Consider the following 19257-nt stretch of genomic DNA (forward strand, 5'->3'; position numbering starts at 1 on the left):
TAGAAAATCATAGCAACCAATGGGACTCCAGAGCAACCAGCCATCATCATAGCAATCAATCATCTTCAGAACAACCATCTTCATGATGAGCAGTCATCTCCATATCAAGCAACAATCACCACAGCAACCTACCAGTAACCAACCCGAGCTTGCGCTCTAATGACATCGGCGACAAGACGTTAAAAGCTACTCTCCCTTCTTTTCTTGGCGTTGAATTTGCTCCATAAATGTAGGTTCGGTCATCAACTACAAGATTGTTTTTATGCTGCTTTGCATTAGTCAAATTGACAGCTATCCTCGTTATTTCACACTAACTGCTACGTCCCACTGTATCAATGACATGCATTACATATTAATAACTAGTTCTGCTCCTGAAAGCATCAAAATTTTACGGTCACTAGCAGGGACATATTTTAGAATCTATAGGCTGAACTGTATGTCGACCTACCAGGAAAAATATTGCGATGCTAACTAACGTACAAAAATCCTTTCTAGAGCTATTTTCGAACTGATAGTCTGTAACACATTTAAGATTTACCATTTATTTATATAAAATTTTCTATACTATGATTTAATAGATCAATGAGACTCAAATAGGAATACCATAATAATTTTCAATTTCAACTAATTGTATCGTCATTTATGCCTTACTGCGATACTCTAAATAAATAAAATAAGTTAATAGTATTGAAGCGAATTATAATACTTTTCCAACCAGAAAACTAAGCCTGTCTTCTATACATGAAGGTCTGAAACCTGTTTCTGATCAAATTCAGTTTTGAAAATTAGCTTTCTCCGCTGCTGTTCGTGGTATACGAAGTGTGGCTAGAAAAAAACCGGACTAGTACTGGTGAAACAATAAAACGAATGCAATAAGGCTGAAAGTCGCGTGGCCTGTCACGTGACTCTCGCTCCGCCTACTGCTCGAGTTTCATCTGCCTCCTGCACTCAGTCTGCCCGTGGCGTCTGTTTTAAGTAGTTGACGTTTTGTCTGTGCGTCGGAAAATGTTGAGTGTACAGAAAGAACAGCGTGTTAACATCAAATTTTGTTTCAAACTAGGAAAATCTGCAAGTGAAACGTTTGTAATGTTACAACAAGTGTACGGCGATGATTGTTTATCGCGAACACAAGTGTTTGAGTGGTTTAAACGATTTAAAGATGGCCGCGAAGACACCAGTGATGACACTCGCACTGGCAGACCATTGTCAGCAAAAACTGATGCAAACATTGAAAAAATCGGTAAACTTGTTCGAGAAGATCGCCGTTTAACAATCAGAGCAGTGTCTGAGTTAACAGGAGTTGACAAGGAAAGTGTCGAACAAGTTTACCGATTTTTTCAATGTTTGCATCAGTTTTTGCTGACAATGGTCTGCCAGTGCGAGTGTCATCACTGGTGTCTTCGCGGCCATCTTTAAATCGTTTAAACCACTCAAACACTTGTGTTCGCGATAAACAATCATCGCCGTACACTTGTTGTAACATTACAAACGTTTCACTTGCAGATTTTCCTAGTTTGAAACAAAATTTGATGTTAACACGCTGTTCTTTCTGTACACTCAACATTTTCCGACGCACAGACAAAACGTCAACTACTTAAAACAGACGCCACGGGCAGACTGAGTGCAGGAGGCAGATGAAACTCGAGCAGTAGGCGGAGCGAGAGTCACGTGACAGGCCACGCGACTTTCAGCCTTATTGCATTCGTTTTATTGTTTCACCAGTACTAGTCCGGTTTTTTTCTAGCCACACCTCGTATTCTTAGAGTGATCTCAATGTCAGGAACAATCTTTGCGATTTTTTTTTCTTTTTCTTTGGGGGGGGGGGGGGTAAAGGAGGAGTTTACACATTCGCTATATAAATCCACCTCTGCTCGATGATCGTCTAATGATAAGTCATAATTGTATGAGTCAACTTAAGTCTGGGATACTGGAATTCTCTCTTTTATTTTTAAAACGTTGTGGTGTAGGCCCTTATATATTTAGTCATCTACCAATACGCTCGCGAGACACAGCGGATCGCGAAAACAGCTTCGTGTGTAATTATCACTCACGTTACTCGTGTTTCCTGTCGTCGATTAATTTGCTTCATTCATATTTATGCGCAGCTATTGGGTCCAACAGGCGGTAGTCATGTTAAGCTCGTACTTTTCACTCTTCCCCCTACCACACTTCATCACTGTTGTTCACAGATCGGACACCTATCGTGTTCATTGACAGTGGTGGTCTCAGTTTAGCGTTCGTGCCGCGTGAAGTTGCACTCAGGAGAGGTTGAGTTGAGTCATGAAATATGTGCTTATTTATGAGTGAATGATCAAGGGAAAAAGGCGAAAATACTTGGTAACAAGTCGTTAAAAAAGTAAAATCGTAGTCTGCTGGGTCGGCTGCTCTCCTTTCAGATTACACATGTTTTCCACCTTTCGTTCCACATGCCAAGCGCTTGTGTTTTATATTCTTATAATGTCCACGATTATTTTCCTTCATTCATACTTACACGCTAGGAATAAAATTCTTGCAGAAATTGTTCCAATTCTGCTGTTAAATTTCTCTAAGCAGTTCAAATAACATGTACCCATAGCATTAAGGAAACGTTGTGGAAGAAGAACTTAAAAACAATTTATGTTGTCTTGTAAAAAAGTTTATGCTCTTTTGATTACAACATGTGCACTGCTATAATCTGCTTCATTATTATTATTATTATTATTATTGTTATTATTGTTACTGTTAATTCCTTGCTTAATGTAATTTGAGGGATATATCGGCTAAGGTTAAGCTGAGCACCAAAATTTGTAAAACGTTGTAATTCGTTGTATTTCAGTAGGGGATAGTCTTCCACCTTGGGACATCTTGCCAGCTCTGTAATAGAAATTTAATATATTTCCTTATTCCATTTGTAAATGATGGCATTCGCTTTTTATGTGTTGCAGTCTTCTTCTGAAAATACAAAAAATACTCCGCAAAATTTAGGTTTTTCCAAATGTAGAACCCTGTTCCACGGTTGAATGTGTGGAATAAATAAGCTGTTGAAATTTATTGGCGCCGCAGTCGAGAAAATCTTATCAGTACTGTTTTTAGTAGTCTATATATTACATTATTATTCTGCTACACACCAATAAACAGTAAGCGATATCAAATTAAGCAGAAATATAATCGTAAAGCTGTTACGAGTTGATTACATTCTGAAATACGTAGAAGTTATTGGAAACTAACACAAGTTTCCATTGTCAAAACAGACAAAGCAGTTAAGACGTTAACAAAACTCAGTCAACTTGCAACTAAGCCCTAGTTCACTGTAAAAGACATTCTTCTGCTTGAAGGTACAAGATGGTGCACTTTTTTGTATGCTTTTACCGCCTCCACGTTATAGAACTAGTTTTAAAAATATATTGAACGATACTTGCCATAAAATACTGTTAACGATGAATTAACAATACATTCCAAATAGCTTGAATATATTACGCAGTACTTTAATGTGTAGTACTTTAAATATTTACAAATGCTGCAAAAAACACAGCTTCATATTTAGAAGCAACGGAGACTGTAGAAAATGGCGGGAACTACTAATAGACTCTAGTGCACATTTCTCATATGAATCTAAAATTAGTTGTTATTATTGTTGTTGTTGTTGTTGTTGTTGTTACTGCTGTTGTCTGCAGTTCGAAGACTGGTTTGATGCAGCTCTCCATGCTACTCTATCCTGTGCGAGCCTCCTCATCTCCGAATAACTGCTGCAACTTAGATCTTTCCGAATCTGATTACTGTATTTATCTCTTGGTCTCCCTCTATGAATTTTCCCTCCCCCCTCCCCCCACCCCCCACTTCCTTCCAATACTGAATTGGCGATCCCTCGACGTCTTTGAATGTGTCCTATCAACCAATCCCTTATTTTGGTCAAATTGGGACACAAATTCTTTGTCTCCCCAATTCTATTCAGTATTCCTCATCAGTTATGTGGCCGAATGATCTGATCTTCAGTATTCTTCAGTCGCACATTTCGAAAGCTCCTGTTCTGACTGCAGTACTTATCAGGAAATATCATGTATTCTTAGGAACACCACCTCTACGTGCAACACTCTCCTCTATACTATGAGATTAGTTTGAAGAAAAAAAGAAAAGAAAGGGGATAGGGTCTTTTACTAGCAATAGAAACTTAGTGTGTCCCCGATTCAATCTCAACCAGTGCTTCGATTTTGAATAAAAATCATCACCATGGACTGCCGATGATTTCTGGTATAAGTAGTCACCTCGTCCTACCAGTAGCCTTGTCAAAAAGAACGAAGAAGCGGTCAGAGATTGGGGGCCATTGGACTGACTGCCCTTAAAAGGCGGAAGGATCAGGAATGATCAATGGTGTGAGGACGCAGAAGGAAATGAAAACCACTGCCTTAAAGACACACATTGTATCTACAGGACATGTGGCCTGTAATTGGTAGGCAGCATCAGACCTATCAGAAGATTGATTGAAAAAAAAATCAGAGTTGTGTATGTAATTTGCGGCGTCACGCACACTGTGACGGAGGATTTTCGTGCAGGAATGTTCGACCCAAGGGTACCATTTTTTTAATGTGCCAACTGCGTACATAACACTAATTAAAGGCATGAGTAAATGCAGTTTACGTGTTGAGGAAATGCAAAGATATTTGTGAATCACGCAGCCATGATATGACGCGCGGACACTGTGGTCTGACAGCTGAACACCAAAATAAAAAAAAAAGTGTTGTTTAGCGTATTCCAGAAAGGAGATCCTTAGAAAATAGCAGTGTGGATGCAAGAAAAGCACATTTATGAGTCGTATTTGTTAAAGTCAATTTAGTTTTGCATCAACTGTCAGTAAGTATTTATGGTAGTTACAAACTGCCGTCTACTGTTATTAATTATCGCTGTAAGGCTGACATAAACTGGAGGCTGATTTGAACACCGTTACTATGGAGGGTACTACTGAAGTGCTATTACCATTCTTCCTCCGATCTTTATACTTACTTAACACTGCCATTTATAGGGAGCGGTTTATGTGGGTATAAAATGCAACCAGTCACGTTTTGAATTTGATACGATTTATTGTACCACTATCTAATTTTCGAGCCACTGCAGGCTCAGTATCAGATACAGATGTTGCAGCATCATTATTTTATGGACCATGTGCAGCGAGACGCAAGGATCGTAGTTATTGCACTTCCTCGTGGTATTTATGGCAAATTCATTCCGATTAGACACATTTTGGCGAGCTTACACACACACACAGTGTATTCAGATGCACTTGGTATCACAGTAAACAAAAACTTGCTGTAAATACTGGAATGTCAACAGCGCTGAATGCGGCTCGTACGGATGCCTTGACCATCATAGTTGAAACATTGACCACATTTGTTTCCAAAAGGCTTTGTTGGAAGTATTAACATTGTGCCACTGCATTCCTCTTTTCTAGAGCTCTTGAGTACAGTTAAAAAATTAATATTTTCATGTTATAAAAAGTTGATTAAGCGTTTCGGTACGTAATTCTTGAGTACTACCAATGTACCAAACTGCATGCACCCTTCGCATACAATCACATAACGTCATATGACCATTTTATGTATCTTGCCGAAAATTACCTTCCAGTGTTTAAAACCGTTCTGGAAATATTATACGTATCCCGCATAATATTACGTTAAAAAGACATATGCAGCTCCATATTTCAGGAGTATAGATGCGTTTCACTGTAGTAGCTATAAGTCTTTAATTCGTTCTGCTTTGTATCTACTGGCAGACTCTTAAAGGGTTATGTTGCTGTGTATAAACATCCCTTGCAACTTTCGACAATGCTAAAATCTTTGTGGAAATAAATGATTTATCTTGAGAGTGCAGCTTTGCTACTCTCTTGCCATAAATTAAAAAAAAATAAAACAAAGAACCGTGTAAGTCGCACCATTTTGTATAAGTATCACAAACTGACGTTTCGTTGCCTCCATCATACGGTAGTCCTACGGTGATAACCATGTTCGTTGAGATGATTCAGTACTGCTATTCTGCAAATATATCATATGATTAGACTGACACAAGGGGCGTAAACATGCATGTTAAACAGCAGCGACATGTTGACCACGACGTTCAGCAACCTAAAATGATTTATAGCCAATGTCCTAACTCGTGCGAGGACTTCCAAGTAATCTTTGCAACCCGGAAACGGATTATCTATTATAACCAAACTAATTAAAATAAACTGTCCCCGTGGCAACATTTCCGCGTCTCTGTTCCGACTTTTAAAAAATTGTACGTTGATTAACAGTGTTGGAGCAGTCAAAAATGTCTTTGGTGACTGTGACAGAATTAACGTCAAGAGACAAAAGATTTTATGATTTGGGTTATCTGTATTTGGCCAGTCGTGAACAATAGTCTTCAGAACAGGACGGCGGGCACTACTAAATGCGTTAGGCACTAGGTTCTACATTTCGTCTACAGATGGTGGCATTAGTCGTCTCCCTGCAAAGAGCCTATATACATATGTTGCACGTTGCTAGAAAAGGAAGAATTATTGTGCCAAGAATTTGGAAATACGCTTGTTTTTTCACCACGTTACAATAGTTTCAAGTTGGACTCTAGCATGGCTTTCTAGCTGACTTAATCTGCAAAAAAATCCATAGACAGCGAAAGAATATGATACCGGGAAAAATGAAATAATGAAAATAATTGCTAAGTGTCGAACTAGACTTCTGACGCGTATCCTGGATAGCTCTTGATTTTTTTTTCTTTTTGTGGCATTTAGAGGGTTCATATAAAATGAGATATGATTTTACCAGTATATTTTAACACTGACAAAGGCAGCAATTTTACATTGTGGGTCATTGGGCACGACTGTATAGATGAATCTGAGTGAACGCGTGAGTGTGTTGTGAGTTTAAGAGAGTTTGTATTTCGCGCATTTTTTGCGTTACTTCTTTTGCCACATTAGACTCAGACTTTCTGACAAGGTAATGTATAGATTCAACGTACCTGTACCAAAATGTAATACTCATTTTTTTTTTTTTTTTTTTTTACACACAAGAGGACTTAGCTGTTCTGGTTTATTACTTTCTCACTTTACCATATTCACAGATGTTGGCTGCATGTCTTACACAAGTGATTGTGCCCAAGTAGTCTATAACTGGAATAAAGACATACAAAATATTCTAGCAAAGGTTCTAATAATCTCGTTGCTGAGAGTCCTAGGTGCACACACACACACACACACACACATGATGAAGATTTGTACATCTTATAATTATTTTGTAGAAGAAAACACCACAACGTATTGTGAGGTGAACTTAAACATTCGGGCGGACTGGCTGTATATACAATGGATGGCAATGAAGTGCTGTATAAAAAGATAGGACCATTCCGAGTTATGATTTGTGCCTTTCAAATCTTAATTTTAATGCTCGTATCTAGAAAGTATAAAAATCGTTTTCCCGAAAGTCAGTATGTGTATTTCAATCAGGAAATTGTGGATTCTTCTTTTTATTCATTCTTTTCTTTTTAAATTGTATAATAGTTCCTGACGTTTATGTATTGGCTGCTTGCTTGCTTTGCAGTGCAGAAACTGAACTCACCCTGTCTTTGAAGGGACTCACGATCCCTTACTCAAAGTTATTCATTAAGCACTCACACTGATCACACGTGAATGATTATCGACTCGGTGATATTATTGTTGCTAAGTGAGTAGGATGTCGCTTTAATCACCTGATCCAATAAGTATGGATGAACGAAGTAGCGGCTGAGTGTTTAGCCATCACCTATAAACCGATATAATAAAAATTATGTCGTGTGACTAGGGCCTACCGTCCGGCAGACCGTTCGCCGGGTGCAAGTCTTTCGATTTGAAGCAACTTCGGCGACTAGCGGGTCGATGGGGATGGAATGATGATGACTAGGACAACACAACACCCAGTCCCTGAGCGGAGAAAATATCTAACCCAGCCGGGAATCGAACCCGGGCCCATAGGATTGACATTCTGTCGCGCATACCTCCCAGCTACCTGGGGCGCACAAGCGATAAAAGATAATGATTAATTAGAAGAAGTATTTATTTTCATCAGAAGTGAATACCAGAATACAGAGAGCCAGTTATCAGTGTTCGCGAAAACAACGCCGGCCTCAGCTTCTTGGCAATCAAATCAAACGGCTGTATTATGTCTTGCTGTAATAACGAACGATGTTCAGTGACGGATTCGTTCGACAGTGGTTAGATGACTCTCCCGACAACAACATACATCTTCCATTCTTTCCAGTAAAGTGTACAAGAATATATAACTGCTGTGTTACAATGGTGTTGAAAACGTAAACACGAAAATAACTTTCGAAAGATGTGTCACTGCTAACAAGGGAACCTCCCCATCGCACCCCCCTCAGATTTAGTTATAAGTTGGCACAGTGGATAGGCCTTGAAAAACTGAACACAGATCAATTGAGAAAACAGGAAGTAGTTGTGTAGAACTGTGAAAAAATAAGCAAAATATACAAACTGAGTAGTTCATGGGAAGATAGGCGACATCAAGGAGTCTGAGAACACAGGAGCGCCGTGGTCTCGTGGTAACGTGAGCAGCTGCGAAACGAAAGGTCCTTCGTTCAAATCCTCCATCGAGTGAAAAGTTTAATTTTTTTATTTTCAGTTTATGTGACAAATTATTGTGTTTTCATCACTTTTTTGGGAGTGATTATCACATCCACAAGGAAACCTAAATCGGGCAAGGTAGAAGAATCTTTTTACCCATTCGCCAAGTGTACAAGTTAGGTGGGTCGACAACATATTCCTGTCATGTGACGCACATGCCGTTACCAGTGTCGTATAGAATATATCAGACGCGTTTTCCTGTGGAGGAATCGGTTGACCTATGACCTTGCGATCAAATGTTTTCGGTTCCCATTGGAGAGGCACGTCCTTTCGTCTACTAATCGCACAGTTTTGCGATGCGGTCGCAAGACACAGACACACAACTTATTACAGTGAACAGAGACGTCAATGAACGAACGGACAGATAATAACGATGTAAAAATAAAGAAAGTAAAATTCTCACTGGAGGAAAGACTTGAACCAAGGACCTTTCGTTCTGCAGCTGCTCACGCTACCACGAGACCACGGCGCTCCTGAGCTCACATTGTCCATGATGTTGCCTATGTGGCCCATGGACTACTCAGTTTGTATATTTTGCTTATTTTTTCACAGTTCCACGCAACTTCTTCCTGTTTTCTCAATTGATCTGTGTTCGGTTTATCAAGACCTATCCACTGTGCCAACTTATAACTAAATTTGAGGGGGGTGCGATGGGGAGGTTCCCTTGTAAGTAACATAGCTCGATGAAGCTTGGACCATACCAAGGACGAACTGCTACAGTATAGTACAGAAGGTAACTGCAAGAAATATGCAATAAGACGAGCTGAAATGACACTTTTATTCAAAGACAATAAACACACTTAAGTTACCGCGATTTGTGACGGTCCCCTGGTCTTTCCAGAAGGTAGGACATGGTTCTTAATAGGATATGTTATTAACACGGACGACATTACATGCTCTGCAACGTGTCCGTATGTTGGCCACAACATTATTAAGGAGTTCTTGTTATAGGGCATTCCATCCTTCCGCAAGAGCGGGTGACGACTGTTCGAAGATCGTTGGTGGACATGGTCGTTCTGCTATACGTCTCCATGTGTGTTCGATGGGATTTAAATCGGGGGAACGAGCAGGCCAGTCCATTCGCGGAATATCCTCTTGCTCTGACAGCTCCTCCTTGTGTGAAAGCTACTTCCGTCCCCAAGTTTTGCACACCAGTGAACGAGGGTCACTCCAAAAGAAATGCACACTATTTTTCTTAAATCCTTCTTTTATTCTACATGTTTGAAAGTTTTACAGTGTGTAGTTACATCCTTTAGGAGCAATATTTTGATTTCTGCACATAATTTCCATCCCTCTCAACTGCCTTACGCCGTTTGGGAACCAGCGCCTGTATACCCGCACGGTAAAATTCTGGACCAGCCTGTTGGCCATTGTTTGGCAGCGTGCACAAGGGAGTCATCATCTTCAAACCTTGTTCCACGAAGAGTCTTTCAGTTTCCCAAAGAGATGACAGTCACATGGAGCCAGGTCGGGACTATAAGACGGGTGTTTCAGTGTTGTCCAACCGATTTTTGTGATCGTTTCCATGGTTGTTTGACTGACATGTGGCCGTGCATTGTCGTGCAACAGCAAAACATCCTGATTTTGCCGATGTGGTCGAACACGACTCAGTCGAGCTTGAAGTTTCTTCAGTGTCGTCACATATGCATCAGAATTTATGGTGGTTCCACTTGGCATGATGTCCACAAGCAAGAGTCTTTCGGAATTGAAAAACGCCATAGCCATAACTTTTCCAGCAGAAGGTGTGGTTTTGAATTTTTTTCTTGGGTGAATTTTCATGATGCCGCTCAGTTGCCTCTTCGTCTCTGGTGAAAAATGATGGAGCCATGTTTCACCACCTGTCACAATTCATCCAAGAAATTCATCTCCACCATTCTCGTACTGTTCCAAAAGTTCGCTGCATGCCGTTTTTCTTTTTTCTTTGTGAGCCACTGTCAACATCCTGGGAACCCACCTGGCACAAACCTTTTTTAACGCCAACACTTTCAGTATTCTGAAAACACTTCCTTCCCCTATCCCAACGTAGCGGGACAACTCATTCACTGTGATGCGTCTGTCAGCAGTCACCAATTCATTAACTCTCTGCACATTGTCTGGAGTGTGTGCAGTACGAGGCCTGCCGCTGCGAGGACAGTCCTCAATATTGCCGTGCCCGCTTTCATCACGTAACCTGCTTGCCCAACCACTAACTGTACTGCGATCGACAGCAGCATCTCTGTTCACCTTTCTCAACCTCTTGTGGATCTTTCCCACTGTCTCGTTTTCACAGCACAGGAATTCTATGTCTTGAAGACATGCTGTGACGGCGCCACTCACGGGAAAAGGTTGAACTAAGTTTGAAAACAATCGGGAAGGATGTTTCTACACACTGTAAAACTTTCACACATGCAGAATGAAAACTGTATTTTTACAAAAATTGTGTGCATTTCTTTTGGAGTGACCCTCGTATTAACCGTTTGATACAAATTTAGCGTTCTTTCTGCCAAGTTTAGTTCTTGTGGCAAGACACGTTCTGAAACTTCAGTACTATAACTGTGTCTGAATAAAAGTGTCATTTATTTTCGTCTCATTCTTTCAATTACCTCTTGTACTATACGGTAGCATCTCTTTCTGTATACAAATGTTGCAAGTTTCATCGAGCTACGCTACGTAGCAGTGACACATCACGCAAAAGATCGTTTCGTCCTTAAGTTTTGCATACCAGTCCAAGAGTTCTGATAAAAAAAAAAAAACAAAAAAAAATTCTGTAATTTGGCGGTAATTGTGTGCAGGAGCGAAATGCGGTTGGCGTCCCTGCACACCCCTGCGTTTAATATGTAACTGCCGGCAGTTTCATTGTTGTATGTCTGTTAATTAATGTTCAGTGCTGTATTGACCAGAACATTGTGTCGCACACTTCGCGAATTTCCAGATGGCAGAGGTAGAGGAGCAACACATGTGCATTACATTTCGGGTGAAACTCAAGAAAACCTTTACAGAGACGCACCAAATGATGTAGGAAGCCTGCGGTGATGAGTTACGAGGACTTAAGCCGTTCTTGGTGTTACGAATCATTCACACGGTTCAAAAATGGCCGAACGGAAGTTAAAGATGACCCTCGTTCAGGACCCCCTTCGAATCTACTGACGACACATGTCAGAAACGTCAACGAAATTGTGTTTGTCAGTCGAAGACTGACTGTCCGAGAAGCTGCGCAAGAATGTAACATTTTCGTTGGATCATGTCATCATGAGATCCTGACACAGCGTCTTGGAATGCATCGTGCTGCCTCCAAGTTCGCCCCACAGTTCTTGAGTCAAGATCAGAAAGACATTCATCTCGCAGTCTATGAAGAGTTTTCGGATCGCGCAAACGAGAACGAGATGTTTCTTAAGAGAATCGTACGGCTTCTGTGGTCATTTTTTATTTCCAAAGTTGAAAAACCCGTTGAAAGGTCGAAGATTTGCAACCATAGACGAGATAAAATTCTCAGACAGCACTTCGCGCGGTCCAGCAAGAGGCGTTCTAATGTGCTTTTGGAAGGGGAAACGCCGTTGAGAACGATGTGTCAATTGTGGAGGAGAGCATTTCGAAGGAGACGATGCACAATAAGCAAACGGTGAACGTAGAAAAGTTCGTGGACAGACCTCGTATATGCAATGTGACTAAATAATAACTTACGTCTGAAACGGGCCCAGAAGGGGTCATCCTTGTCTGTAGGCTACAAATACAACTCCCCCCCCCCCTCCTCACTATATTCCAAATGCCACCTGACCGTGTGTGTCAAAGAGTGCTTTGTGTACCAAAGTTCCTTCCCAGTTCCAGTCGCGAATGGTGAGCGGAAGGAACGACCACTGGTTAGTCTCCATCTATGCACGAATCTCTCAAATCATTCGAGGTTATGGTTACTGGTGCAGTCATTCATTGCACCCCAGTCCAATGTGGTACGAACACCGTACACAAGCGTTCCAGTCCACGTTTTCATAGATATTTTCGAAGAAACGTGCTTCCTTGTTAACTTCAATTCCTTATTATCAGGTAAACGAATTGAATCCTTCCACTATCTTGATTAGTGAATGAGGCTATTTTCTAAACCCATCTCATTCCAACGCTTCGTTGATCGCAGGTACTTGTATTTCGTATGACACGACAGATTCCAGTTACTAGGAATGATCGTGTTATCAGCAACTACCATTTTACGAAATGTACAGCTTAACATTTCCTCAACTTTAGCACCAGCTTAATACCTTCATCAAGCGCTGGTAGAACATAGTGTTACTGCAGAATTTCACGCACGTAATTACTGCAATAAATAATATCTATGGAAAAATATTGAGCTTAAATGACAGTGTGCGGTTTATTATACAGGTTGAGTCACTGACTATTGCCACCAACTCCGAAAGTATGATAGTAGCTGAAAAGTTGGCGGGACAAAAGTTGCATGGGACAACGGGGGCCATAATATCACGTAGTTTTTTTTTTTTTTTTTTTAGGTGGGGTCGCTTCAGAGATATGAAGGTCAACTCTGTTTTTTTAAATGGGATGCTGTAGTTGGATACTCATTTTCGATAGCGGCTATCGGGACGAATCCTTTGATGTGTAACAGTAAGATTTTGAGGTCAACGAAGGTCACAAAAGTGGCTTGAACGTCCATTTACAGAAGGCGTTCGAAGTGATGACCATTGGTATCAATGCAGTGCTGCAATCTTCTTATCATGGATTGAGTGGTATTCCTTATCACATCGGCACTTATCGGAGCATATGCTCTGACAGTTCTCTCCCACATATCTTCAGGTGTTGTTGGAACGTCTTTATAAACAATGTCTTTCACGAATCCCCGCAAGGAAAAATCCAGAGGTGTCAAGTCTGGCGAACGAACCGGCCACGACTTATCTCCCCCGCGTCCAATCCAACCATTTGGGAATTGTCTCTGCAACTCATTTCTAGCCATCAGCAAAAGAAATGTGCCGGACACCTATCGTATTGATACCATATTCTGTTCCTTGTTCCTAAAGGTATTTCCTCCAATAACAGACCTAATGTTTCTTGCAGGAATATGGTGTACTTCCTACCATTAAGATTTCCTTCTATGAAATAGGGGCCTATAATTCTGTCCTCCAGAATCCCACACCATACATTCACTGACCACGGTTTTTGGTGTGCAACTTGCCGCAGCCAACATGGATTTTCAGTTCCACAATAATGCATGCTATGCAAATTGACATTTCCATGGTTCGTGAATGTAGCCTAGACAGTAAATAAATTAAAATTAATAAATCTGTCATCCCTCTGAATCTTAAATTGATCCCATCGGCAGAATTCAATGCGACGCATACAATCCGTACCAGTTAATTCTTGGTGGAGATTTATGGCGATGCAGAACACAAGCAACACTACTCTAGCTCATGCCAGATTGCCTTGCGATTTGACGCGAACTAACAAAATTATCTCGAACCACAGTGGCAAGAGTACGAATTTTCGTTTCCTCGTTAGTAACTTTCCTTTGACGGATATGTTTCCGATGCGTTAAAGATCCAGTTGTTCTCAATTTATCACACATACTTAAATGTACGATGTGTAGGGTATGTTGAGGATATCTTTCAGCGTATAAGTCTGTAGCTCTCACTGAATTTCGTTGGCAATGAGAAGCATATCGACCTTACTGCTCCTCTTAATGTTGTATTGCGAAACTCTCGAAAGGTGTTTACATGTCAATGGCTCGTTAGATGAATATGCCGTATTCGGTGAATATTTACTATTTGCACGATATACGAGAGAGAACTGTCAGATCATGTGCCTGATAAGTGCCGAAGTGATAAGGAATGCCACTCAATCCATGATAAGAAGATTGCAGCACTGCATTGATACCAGTGGTCATCACTTCGAACACCTTCTGTAAATGGACGTTCATGCCACCTTTGTGACCTTCGTTGACTTTCAAAGACCTTACTGTTACACATGATTGGATTTGTCTCGATAGCCGCTATCAGAAAATAAGTACCGAACTATAGTATCCCACAAAAGAAGAAGTTGACCTTCATATCTGTGACACGACCCCACCTATCAACAAAAAACCAACGTCATATTTTGGCCCTCGTTGTCCCATGCAACATTTGTCCTACAAACTTTTCAGCTACTATTATACTTTCGGAGTTATTCTAGATGGCAATAGTTAGTGACTCACACTCACCCTGTATAAAACTGCTTATTGAAGTACCCAACAACAGATACAGTAGTAGTGTTTCTGATTCGTATTGTGTTGGATATGAGCTGTTCTTGCAAGTTCAGCTCTTTCTACCTGTCACCAAGTTTGATTTTCTGTACCGGGTGGCTATAATTAAAGTGCAGCTACTCACGAAGGTCCTCTGTGGGCTGCAATTATCGCATGATAGCGAAACTTGATAGATATGCTAATGCGTTAATGCAGATCCGATTTACGCTGGAAAAAAGTTCCAATTCTGGACACCAGGTGCAAATATGGCGCTGCACATCATCTCGTCGTCGACGTCTCAGGTGTTCATAATGAACAGACTGCATAAGTGGCGGTTAATGACAAAATCAACATTTTAGCTTTGTCACTTGTTTGACGTTTTCTGCCCACGTCCCGTCCATTACATAAGGAAACACTTCTATAGCTCTTTCTTGCATTCACTTGCACTGGTGGCCAAAATTAGAACTAATTTTATTCCAGCATAAACCGGTTCCACATTAACGCATTAGACTACTTACTAAGTCTTCCTGCCATACGATAATTACACCTCACACTGGACCTCTATAAGTAGCTGTACTTCTAAACACCAGGTACATTTTACATGTCTTTGTAACGGGATATAAGTTTGTCATAAAACGATCGCGGTGTTAGTAAACAAGGCGTGCAACGGAACAAGAAGTTAGACATGTGGCGTTGAAGTGGAGGAGACTGCTGGGCAGTGGAGGCTGCCACATTGCGTACTTATTGATTCAATCATTGGTGGTAAGCGGGCAGACGTCTGTGATGTAGAATCTCTCTATGACGCTTTTCGAATCTCAAAATTAGCTACCTTCACGATGAAGTATGCAGATGAAATCACTCTTTTCGCAACTGACGAATCGCCGTGGTAATTCGACACCAATTACGGAAACAGATATCGCCTGTAAGTAAATCGACACCAATTACGGAAACAGATATCGCCTGTAAGACGCTGCGGTTCACGAAGAAACTACCGCGTCTTGTTTTGATACAATCGATTCATCACTTCGGCTTATTTACATATCTTTACTTCAAACTGAAAAACGCGAACACTACCTTGCAGCTCCTAAAGCCTGGTTTATTGAATCATGTACGTCTGCTGTTACCTCGTTATTCGTTTCGATACGTCGCGTAATGAGACAAGTGTTGGGTAAAAACGTCTGTCGAATGGGCCCGCAGCTGCGACGTGGCGTTGTCATTGCCAAGGTCGGTGGGCCGGTGTTATTAGCACAGTTTTGAGCAAGTGGGGCCCCAGGCGGGCTACTGCCGGGCCTCGCTGCACTCCGTCTCACTTTAAACGCGTCCCCAGTACAGATCCGTATGTGTCGAAGAGCGGCACGTCTGGCGGTTCTTGATCAGGTAAGCAGTTGTTTGTACAATGAAATGTTCATCACCACCGTCAGTCTTTCGAATGATGGGCAGCACTCCATCTGGATCTATTAGAAGCCCATTTCTTCATTTGGGAAGAATTATAGAGACTCCTGCTTTACTTATAGTTTATTAGTAAAAATACAGTCGCAGTCTTCCTCTGGTTATCTTCCCTTGTAAATGCTTCAAGAGATTTCATTTCATTTTCCTCTGTTGTCCATGTTTCACAAACAACAATGTCATGCTTTAAATGCAGCTCTTAACCACCTTTCTTTTTACTTCAGTACTTACGTTGTGGGAACAAAGCAGTTTTTTTTTAATATATACTCGTGAAAATTGGTTTTGTTTCTCCAGTTCTTTGCTTCATATTTTCTTTGCGTCTTATGTGTTCAGTTATGACATTTCCTAAATATCTGTATTCTTTTGCTCGTTTTCTTTTATTCTCTCTAATTTTAATGTTTGCTTCTTCTGATTCTTTCGAGCAGACGACTGTTTCTGTTCTTTTAGTTAACTGTCGTTTTGTATTTATCCCTTACTATTATAGTACTGTATAGATAACCCTAAGATTCTTTGTGGAAATTTCTCCTTTGTGGATCTATGCCATCAGCAAAAGGATATATGTCATCCTAAAACCTATCTAATGCCTTTAAGAATTTATCTTATTTTTGTGTATTTCGCATCTTTACTATTGCTGTTTGTTCTTTCTACAGTTCTATAATTGTCCTGTATCTGTAGTTCAATCATTTTTAGATTTTCCATTTTATTGTTCAACTTGACATGCCTGATGCTCTCCTGGTGTCTACAAAAACTATGTGATTTTTCTGTTGATCCTAAAGCTTTCTGCAGTTACAATGCGAACGCATAAGATAGCGTCTTTTGGAATCTATCTTCACGGAAGACAAATTCCAATATATATGCATTCTCGAGTGTTATCCATATTATTTATATTTCCTCTTTCCAGTCATTAAAATTTTCCCTATATGTGTTATTCTACAAACACGGGAAACTAGATTTGCAACTTACAATTATTCGCTATCATTTTTAAAGCTCAGAAGTTTTCAGCAGTGAAAGCATTTCCTATTTACATTCCTTGAAAATTTTAAGATGTTAATTGATGTGGCTTCACTCTTGGACTTTGAAACATTTGTCTTGATACTGATCTTCCTATGGTGCACCCTAATATTTTCACATACTTTACACCATTCTGCCGTCAAATTGGTGAATGATTTTTTCCATTGTTTCTTATACCCCGAATGATCATATGTTTATTTTGTTAAAGCTACAAGAATCTGTAGTAGCCAACGTAATGTTGTTGTGCTCTTCAGTCCAGAGACTGTTTTGATGCTGATCTCCATGCTACTCTATCCTGTGCAAGCTTCTTCATCTCCCAGTACCTACTGCAACCTACATCCTTCTGAATCTGCTTACTGTATTCATCTCTTGGTCTCCCTCTGCGATTTTTCCCCTCCACGCTGTCCTCCAATACTAAATTGGTGATCCCTTGATGCCTCAGAACATGTCCTATCAACCGATCGCTTCTTCTAGTCAAGTTGTGCTACAAATTATTCTTCTCTCCAGTTCTGTTCAATACTTCCTCACTAGTTATGTGGTCTACCCATCTAATCTTCAACATTCTTCTGTAGCACCGCAATTTGAAAGCTTCTATTCTCTTCTTGTCTAAGCTCTTTATCATCCAGTTTCACCTCCATACACGGCTACACTAAACACAAATACTTTCAGAAACGACTTCCTGACATTTAAATCTATACTCGATGTTGAAATATTCTTCTTCTTCAGAAATTCAATACTTCCTCACTAGTTATGTGGTCTACCCATCTAATCTTCAACATTCTTCTGTAGCACCGCAATTTGAAAGCTTCTATTCTCTTCTTGTCTACGCTCTTTTCATCCTCGTTTCACCTCCATACACGGCTACACTAAACACAAATACTTATAGAAACGACTTCCTGACATTTAAATCTATACTCGATGTTGAAATATTCTTCTTCTTCAGAAATGCTTTCCTTGTCATTGCCAGTCTACGTTTTATATCCTCTCTATTTCGACCATCATCAGTTATTTTGCTCCCCAAATAGCAAAACCCATTTACTACTTTAAGCGTCTCATTGCCTAATCTAATTCGCTCAGCATCACCTGATTTAATTCGACTACATTCCATTATCCTCGTTTTGCTTTTGTTGATTTTCATCTTATATCCTCCTTTCAAGACACTTGTCCATTCCGTTCAACTGCTCTTCCAGGTCCTTTGCTGTCTCTGACAGAATTACAATGTCATCGGCGAACCTCAAAGTTTTTATTTCATCTTCATGGATTTTAATTCCTACTCCGAATTTTTCTTTTGTTTCCTTTACTGATTGCTCAGTATAGAGATTGAATAACATCTGGGATAGGCTACAACCCTGCGTCACTCCCTTCCCAACCACTGCTTCCCTTTCATGACCCTCGACTCTTACAACTGCCATCTGGTTTCTGTGCAAATTGTAAACAGCCTTTTGCTCCCTGTATTTTACCCCTGCCACCTTCAGAATTTGAAAGCGAGTATTCCAATCAACATTGTCAAAAGCTTTCTCTATGTATACAAATTCTAGAAACATAGGTTTGCCTTTCCTTAATCTATCTTCTAAGATAAGTCGTTGGGTCAGTATTGCCTCATGTGTTCCAATATTTCTACGGAATCCAAACTGATCTTCCCCGAGGTCGGCTTCTACCAGTTTTTCCATTCGTCTGTAAAGAATTCGCGATAGTGTTTTGCAGCCGTGACTTATTAAACTGATAGTTCGGTAATTTTCACATCTGTCAACGCCTACTTTCTTTGGGATATTGTAATATGCAAAGTTTATTTAAAATATTTTCGAATACTGCGAAACGGTTACCACTGTTGACACATTGGCATCAGTATGTTGATACATCTTTTGAAGATAACATCAACTGTTACACCATGCTTCTATCATCGTAAAACCTGTACATGCTCTACAGTGATGTAAGAAATGTTGGAATAATTAATGGGAAATAAAATTTGTTAGCTGGTTATCGTAGC

The sequence above is a fragment of the Schistocerca nitens genome, chromosome 7 (assembly GCF_023898315.1).
Source record: "Schistocerca nitens isolate TAMUIC-IGC-003100 chromosome 7, iqSchNite1.1, whole genome shotgun sequence".
In the NCBI taxonomy this organism is placed as follows: domain Eukaryota; kingdom Metazoa; phylum Arthropoda; class Insecta; order Orthoptera; family Acrididae; genus Schistocerca; species Schistocerca nitens.